Here is a 9,039-nt window from a genome sequence, read left to right as displayed (position 1 = left end):
CTCTTCTCTCTCTCTCTCTCTCTCTCTCTCTCTCTCTCTCTCTCTCTCTCTCTCTCTCTCTCTCTCTCTCTCTCTCTCTCTCTCTCTCTCTCTCTCTCTCTCTCTCTCTCTCTCTCTCTCTCTCAGTCAATTATCTTTTTCTTCCGGCTTATGAAAATTGTAAAAAATAATAGTAAATGAATAAATAAATGAACAAATAAGAAAAGAAAAACTTACTATGTGTAGATTGTAACTTGGTGCTCTGTTTTTTTTATCTGTTTTTTTTCTGTTTTATTCTTTAGTTAAGAGAGAGACAGACAGACAGACAGACAGACAAATTTATTTGGCTGAGACTTTTTACAAAGTATGGAACATAACTTCCAAACACTATTTTGTACATATGTATACGCAATTTTCATATCTACTAAAACAGTCTTAGTACTGCCTTGGCGAACATAGCTACATCATTTTGTATCCCACACCAAGAATCCTGGAATAACTTAACAAATTTGAGCTGGTTTAGTAGGTTTCTATAATACACTGGTATGAATTGGTTCCTCACTCTCAAAATGTCATGGTCCTTACATAGAAACAGACCATGGTATTCATCTCCTATTTCATTTCCATTACATTTTGCGGTAATTCTATTTTTTCTAGGTGTGCTGTTGTATCTTCCGGTGACAATAGGTAGTCTATGGTTGCCAGTACTGAATCTACACAATGTGATTCTTCCTTGTTCTGGTAATCTTACTAAATAATTTTGTATGACAAATTTATCCATGTGAGAAATGTAAGTGCTGCATGAAGATTTGTTGTGTATAAAAGGTGCGTCCACACAGTAGAACAATGTCCGACGGACAAACATTGTTACCATATCACAGGAGAAGCAGGATGACGTCATAACCGTTGAAAGGATGTAAGTGGATCTGGCAACAAAAAGTGGTACAAGATGAGGTTGTTTACCACTGTTTTTTCTCTGCTCACTAGGCAAAGACCGGTGGATAATGTTCGAAGGTGATGTCCGTTGGCAACACACAGGTATTCAAGTCAGCGTGTGGACTTGGGCGATTGGTGTAGTACATCACTACCATATTACTCAAGAAAAAATTAAGACTAAGAAAATTGCACTATGCAGCATGATCGTTGCTGTTCTATGTGAGGAGAAGGAGGTGACGAAGGGAATGGTGCAAGGTGTGGTTGCAGAAGTGAAAGGAAAAGGAAGCCATGCAACCATTTTACAAGAATTGAGAACTGGCTATGAATCGAACTTCACGATCTATATGCGGATGGACCCGAATACCTTCTACGATTTATTGGAGAAAGTAAAACCTTTTATAACCAAGCAGGACACCTGTATGAGGGAGAACAGTTCACCTGCAGCACGTCTGGAGGCAACGTTGATTTACCTTTCCACCAGGTGCTCCTGCAATTCCCTTCAATACAGTACAAGAATATAAAAACAGAGTCTGTCTGCAATCATTCCTGATATGTGCCAAACCATCTATAATGTGCTTAAGAATCCATACTTAAAAATAAGCAATGCTTGTTTGTGACAGTGCACATTATGTAACTAAATTTTCTTTGTTTACCATTATTAACCTTAACCAATATAATTTAACATTTTACTTTTGATGTGAGTACTGGCAGGATATTTATCCAATTCTCCATAGACCATAAGATTACAAGTAGTTTTCTTAACACTAAGAATATGTTTAAGAAATGTTAAATGTACAATCTCAGTTGCTTTAAATACCTTGTATCCCCAGATCTCACAACCATACGTTATTATAAGCAACACCATTGCATCAAATAATTCTAACTGTAAATCAACTGGTAAACTAAATTTTCGACACTGTAATCAAACTGTATATTGCCCTTCTTCCTTGATGACACATATTTTCCTGACATATCTTAAAACTTCCATTATAGCTCAAAGTCACGCCCAGATATTTATATTGATCTACTATTTCGATTTATACTGCCTTGAAGAGAAAATTATAATTTTTTGCGTAATCTTTCCTCTTAGTAAATACAGAGATTGTAGTCTTTCTACTATTTATATCTAATTTTCACCTGTCACAATATATTTCCATAGCTTTAAGTGCATTAATTATACCTCTTTCGTCTTCAGCTACTATGACAGTGTGATCTGCATACATGAGAATTAAAATTCACCACCTGTTTTAACACAATCATTCTCTAGTAAATGATCTTCAATATCATTTACGATCTAAGAAAACAACATTGATGATCAATTTTCTTCCTGCCTTACTCCACTATAGCTTACAAAATAATCTGAGTATTTCTGATTACATAAGACACAAGACTTAATATCATTATACATATTCTTAAAACTCTCATAATCTTACCATCAACTTCTGCTTTTTGTAATTTATACCACAAACCATCCCACCAGATAAGACCGAATGCCTTTCTATAATCAATATACAAGCAAAATTTCTTCTTCCTGTGCAAAAACAAATCAGTCAAACTCTTTATTATAAAAACATGGTCTATAGTTGAATATCCCTATCTAAAACCTGCCTGAATTTCTTTAATTTCATTTTCCTCACAGAAATCAGCTAATCTTACATTTAACAAAGTAGTAAATAACTTTCCCAAACAACTTAAAAGTGTGATGCCTCTGTAACTATTCACATCAGTAACTTCCCCCACATTTTTATAGATAGGAACAATGATTCCAGTCAACCAGTCATCTGGTACGTCTCCTGTATCCAAAACATTGTTAAACATTTTAACATACAAAAGACATATCATCTCTTTTGTACTTTTTATATAATCATTAATGATGTTATCAACACCACCACCTTTATTGTTTTTAGGTTTACCAATACATTTTAATACTTCAGTTTCAGTTACTTCTTTATTTAATGGGATATTAGCCTGAATGTCAACATTAATTTCTTGGTGTTCATTACTGTGTTTTGTTCCAGCTAGACGCTTAAAATACTCTTTGAACTCTGTGACTAGGATTGGTATATCACATTTTTTCTTTGTTTGCTGCAAAATTAGCCAATACAACCTGGAATCCTTGGCTTTGGCATTTCTTAGCCTTGAGATAAAATCTTGTTTTTTTTTTTGTTTGAACTCTTTTAATTTCCTGTTTGTATTGCTTACTCTTTCTAATCATGTCATTATAGGAGGTATCGGTCTTCAAAATGTTGTTCTTATGTTTAGCCTTATGATATTCTTGTCTACTCTCAAAACATTCCTTGTCAAAAGTTAACATTGCCCTGCTGTTAAATTTCTTTGTGTATTTCTTATATTTGGGAGGAAATGTTTTCAAGGCTGTGTCCAGAAATATATTTTTTCTAACTCGTTAGTGATTTCATTAACAGATTTATGATCAGCATTTTCGATTACACTCAGGACATGGTTATGGTTTATGTTTTGGGTATTTTCGTCAGCTTTATTCTTATTTAATTTACCTGGCTTGATATCTTTCTCACAGTGGTTCAACTTTCCTGTATCTCCCAAGCAAGTTTCTTCCTTATTCTGAAATTTTTTTAAAGTAAAGGATATACCACAATAGACATCTGAAATGAGTAGGTCAAAATCGCAAACCTTAATTGCTTGCACCATAGTTAACAGCACAGGTGAGCCAATTATATAGTCTATAACAGTATTGAAAACCGTTGTTGCCTTACCAAGTCTTAAATCAGCACCTACTCTCTCGTTGAATATACACACCATATTATTCTTGCACATTACCAATAACTTTTTGAAAAATTATTATAGCTGTCTAGAGTATCAATTGACTTGTGGACCAAGTGACCCGAGTACCAATCAGTTAGGGACCAATTGACTGTAACCTCCCCCCCCTTCTCTCTCTCTCTCTCTCTCTCTCTCTCTCTCTCTCTCTCTCTCTCTCTCTCTCTCTCTCTCTCTCTCTCTCTCTCTCTCTCTCTCTCTCTCTCTCTCTCTCTCTCTCTCTCTCTCTCTCTCTCTCTCTCTCTCTCTCTCTCTCTCTCTCTCTCTCTCTCTCTCTCTCTCTCTCTCTCTCTCTCTCTCTCTCTCTCTCTCTCTCTCTCTCTCTCTCTCTCTCTCTCTCTCTCTCTCTCTCTCTCTCTCTCTCTCTCTCTCTCTCTCTCTCTCTCTCTCTCTCTCTCTCTCTCTCTCTCTCTCTCTCTCTCTCTCTCTCTCTCTCTCTCTCTCTCTCTCTCTCTCTCTCTCTCTCTCTCTCTCTCTCTCTCTCTCTCTTTCTTCTTCCTTCCTCCCCTTTTTTTAATCGCACTGATAACCTCACCTTCCATTTTCTTTTTCTTTTTCACCTCTCCTCACTTTCCCTTGTTGCTTTTCATCAATTCCTCAAGTGTTCTATCTTCAAAAAACAACTACATACTTCCTACTTCCCTTGACCTGGCATCATGTTTGCCTCCTTTTCTCACAGACCCTCGTATCTTTCATCTTCATTTCATCCCCATTTTTTCAGTCCTTCCCTTATCTTTTTGTCATTCATCACTCATCTTGCAATTCAGTTTCATATCACCTTATCTCACCTTACATCATCTTTGTTTCCTTCTTTTTCTAACTCTGTTCCTCTTACCTTTCCTCTCCTCGTTTCTTTTCTCATTTCATTTCTTTTATCTCTACGGTTTTTTCTCGTGTCTCTACTTCTTCCCATCATCGTCTCTTTCTCTTCCTCTCCTCGAATCAGCTTACATCATGTTTTTCCTCCTTTTCTCCTACTGGTTCCCTCCTCTTCTTTTATTTTCATCTCGTTTCTTTTCTCTTCTTTCATTTCTTTGTAGCTACGTCACTTTCAACTTTAGTCGTCTTCAATTTCACGTCATGGTCTTTTCTCCTTTCCTTATAGTCTACCTTACCTTCTCTTTTATTTTTTCTTCTCTTTCTTTGTTCCTGTGTCATTTTATATCTTCTCGTTTTCTTTACAATTCATTTCTTCTTCACCTCATCTCCTACTTTGTTTTACCTTTTTTCTTCTTTTCGTCTCTGTTTTCCTTTTTTTTCTTGTTTTTTGGTCTCATTTTCTTTTCACCACAACTCGAATTTTCCTCCTATTCTTATTATTCCCCTCAATTTTCTCTATTTTTGGGTGATTCCTCTCTTCCTTTTTTTTCCTAAACTATTTGCCATTTTTCTTACCTATTGTTTTCTTTTCTAGGTTCATGTTTTTCACAAAATGTCATCTTATCATTTCTCATTTTCCCACATCTTTATTTCTCTTTTCTTTTTGTTTTACTTTTTTTTTTTTTTTTTGCCTGAATGCCATTTTCTAGTATCTGTTTCATTTTGGTAATCTCTCTTCTTTTACTTCACCTTATTTGCCTTCTCTTAACTTCTTTCTCTTTTCTTTCCTTTCATTGCAGTTACTCGTACGTCATTCTCTCATCTTTTGTCGTCTTAGATTTTCATGTCTTGTCATCTCTTTCTCCTTTTCTCATAGTATCTCATAAATCACCTTCTCGATTCTCCTCCCTCCTATCTTTCCAATGTTTTTAAATGTTCTTCTCATATATATCTTTCTTTCCTCCTTTTCTATAGCTCACTTTATTTCTCTCCTTTCTTTTTGTTTCTATATCATCTTCTCATCTCAAATTTTCTTCTTTTCTTTTTTTTTCGCTCCACATTTTACCTCACATTTCTCCTACTGGTTCCCTCTTCTTTTATTTTCATCTCGTTTCTTTTCTCTTCTTTCATTTCTTTGTAGCTACGTCACTTTCAACTTTAGTCGTCTTCAATTTCATGTCATGGTCTTTTCTCCTTTCCTTATAGTCTACCTTACCTTCTCTTTTATTTTTTCTTCTCTTTCTTTGTTCCTGTGTCATTTTATATCTTCTCGTTTTCTTTACAATTCATTTCTTCTTCACCTCATCTCCTACTTTGTTTTACCTTTTTTCTTCTTTTCGTCTCTGTTTTCCTTTTTTTTCTTATTTTTTTTGGTCTCATTTTCTTTTTCACCACAACTCGAATTTTCCTCCTATTCTTATTATTCCCCTCAATTTTCTCTATTTTTGGGTGATTCCTCTCTTCCTTTTTTTTCCTAAACTATTTGCCATTTTTCTTACCTATTGTTTTCTTTTCTAGGTTCATGTTTTTCACAAAATGTCATCTTATCATTTCTCATTTTCCCACATCTTTATTTCTCTTTTCTTTTTGTTTTACTTCTTTTTTTTTTTTTTTTTTTGCCTGAATGCCATTTTCTAGTATCTGTTTCACTTGGTAATCTCTCTTCTTTTACTTCACCTTATTTGCTTTCTCTTAACTTCTTTCTCTTTTCTTTCCTTTCATTGCAGTTACTCGTACGTCATTCTCTCATCTTTTGTCGTCTTAGATTTTCATGTCTTGTCATCTCTTTCTCCTTTTCTCATAGTATCTCATAAATCACCTTCTCGATTCTCCTCCCTCCTATCTTTCCAATGTTTTTAAATGTTCTTCTCATATATATCTTTCTTTCCTCCTTTTCTATAGCTCACTTTATTTCTCTCCTTTCTTTTTGTTTCTATATCATCTTCTCATCTCAAATTTTCTTCTTTTCTTTTTTTTTCGCTCCACATTTTACCTCACATTTTTTTTCTCATTTTCTATCCTACTCTTATTATTTCCTTTCTTTTCCATCATCATCTTTCTAATCTCAAACTTTCACTCTTCCTCGCTTCACATCACATCATATCTTTTCTTTTTTCTTTGTCCTTTTTTTTTATTTTTCTTTGTTTTTATCTTACTGTATACTATTGTCGTTCATCTCTTCACCGCAGCTCGCCTCACGTCACGTCACGTCACGTAGCGCCGGTCAGCAAGTGGTTGGGTGCGCTGTTTTTGCTCCCTGGTATAATCGCTCACTTTGTTTTCCTCTCCTGCGTTAATTGCACTCAGGTTCGCTTCGCCTCACCTGTGTTCGGATGCGGGTTTATTTTTTTATTTATTTTTTTTTTTTTAGATTTATGACCATTTTCATTTATTTTATTTGTCTCGATGATATTCTAAAGTTTTCATTTTTTCGTATACTTTTCATCCGATGTTGGTTTAGTTTCTCTCCCCTTTTTGTGACTCCGATTTTTTTTCTTTTTTGTTTCATATTTGAACATTTTATCTTTTTAATTCGTTTATTTCTTATTGTATATCTTTATCAGAAAACCAACATCTTTTTTTTTTCTATTGTATTTGATTTTCACTTCCGTCTCTCTCTCTCTCTCTCTCTCTCTCTCTCTCTCTCTCTCTCTCTCTCTCTCTCTCTCTCTCTCTCTCTCTCTCTCTCTCTCTCTCTCTCTCTCTCTCTCTCTTTTCCCCTCTTCCTCTCCTAACCTTTAATCTTTCCTTAAAGAAAAAGAAAAATAAACAATATGCACGAGGGAAAAGAGAGAGAGAGAGAGAGAGAGAGAGAGAGAGAGAGAAGAGAGAGAGAGAGTAAAGAAAATGTCCTGAGTGAGTGAGTTTGTGTATGTCTATCTGTGTATCATATGAATGTTTAATGCAGAATACATATAAAATATTTGAACATGATCACAATAGTGCAAATTGGTGATGAGTTTATTTCACCATCAGCCACGCATAAATTGCTTCGTAGAGCGGCGATGTCAGCATTTTGTCTCGACCGCTCTCAACAGACTCTAGTAGAAATTGATAGGATTTTTAAGAGTGCTTTAAGAATCTAGTTAGAGTTTAATATTTCCTTCTGATTGTAGTGTTTAAGATTTCTTTGCGTTCACAGTGTTAATTTAGCGCCTGATTTGTAGTGAGTGTTTAGCGTGTGTGTTCTGTAGTGATAGTTTAACGTGTGTGTTCTGTAGTGATAGTTTAGCGTGTGTGTTCTGTAGTGATAGTTTAGCGTGTGTGTTCTGTAGTGATAGTTTAGCGTGTGTGTTCTGTAGTGATAGTTTAGCGTGTGTGTTCTGTAGTGAGTGCTTAGCGTGTGTGTTCTGTAGTGATAGTTTAACGTGTGTGTTTTGCAGTAATAGTTTGGTATGTGTGTTCTGTAGTGATAGTTTAGCGTGTGTGTTCTAATGTGAGAGTTTAGCGTGTGTGTTCTGTAGTGATAGTTTAGCGTGTGTGTTCTGTAGTGATAGTTTAGCGTGTGTGTTCTGTAGTGATAGTTTAGCGTGTGTGTTCTGTAGTGATAGTTTAGCGTGTGTGTTCTAGTGTGATAGTTTAGCGTGTGTGTTCTGCAGTGATAGTTTAGCGTGTGTGTTCTGTAGTGATAGTTTAGCGTGTGTGTTCTGTAGTGATAGTTTAGCGTGTGTGTTCTGTAGTGATAGTTTAGCGTGTGTGTTCTGTAGTGAGTGCTTAGCGTGTGTGTTCTGTAGTGATAGTTTAGCGTGTGTGTTCTAGTGTGATAGTTTAGCGTGTGTGTTCTGTAGTGAGTGCTTAGCGTGTGTGTTCTGTAGTGATAGTTTAACGTGTTTGTTTTGCAGTAATAGTTTGGTATGTGTGTTCTGTAGTGATAGTTTAGCGTGTGTGTTCTGTAGGGATAGTTTAGCGTGTGTTCTGTAGTGATAGTTTAGCGCCTGTGTTCTGTAGTAATAGTTTAGCGCCTGTGTTCTGTAGTGATAGTTTTGTCCCTGTGTTCTGTTGTAATAGTTTGGCATGTGTGTTCTTTAGGGATAGTTTGACGTGTGTATTTTGTAGTGATAGTTTGTCGTGTGTGTTCTGCAGTGAGTGTTTAGCGTGTGTGTTCTGCAGTGACAGTTTAATAAAGATATTTTCATGAATATTCTAATGATTCATCAATAATTTATTAATGATTCTTGAAACGTTTTGGGAAAGACGTTTCCTTGATTTTAGTGTGAATTTGATAAGAGTATTTTCTACTGATTGTTAACCTCTTCAGCACCATGACGCGTTTTCATATTCATTCCGTGTTATTATTTTGTGATTTAATACAGCTCGGTTATTAATTTGTGATTTAATACAGCTTCAGAAATTCATGTAGAGGATTTAATCTTCTGACCTTCATAGACCCTTCCTATTGGCGATAAAAAGGTCCAATCGTAAACAAATCAAAAGGTAATAATGTGTATCAGTATTGAAATTGGTTAAATAAAGACGTCTCCATTATGTCACCGTATTTTTTTTTTCTGC

Source organism: Portunus trituberculatus, chromosome 10 (assembly GCF_017591435.1).
Source record: "Portunus trituberculatus isolate SZX2019 chromosome 10, ASM1759143v1, whole genome shotgun sequence".
NCBI lineage: Eukaryota > Metazoa > Arthropoda > Malacostraca > Decapoda > Portunidae > Portunus > Portunus trituberculatus.
Note: the sequence above shows the minus strand (reverse complement) of the source record.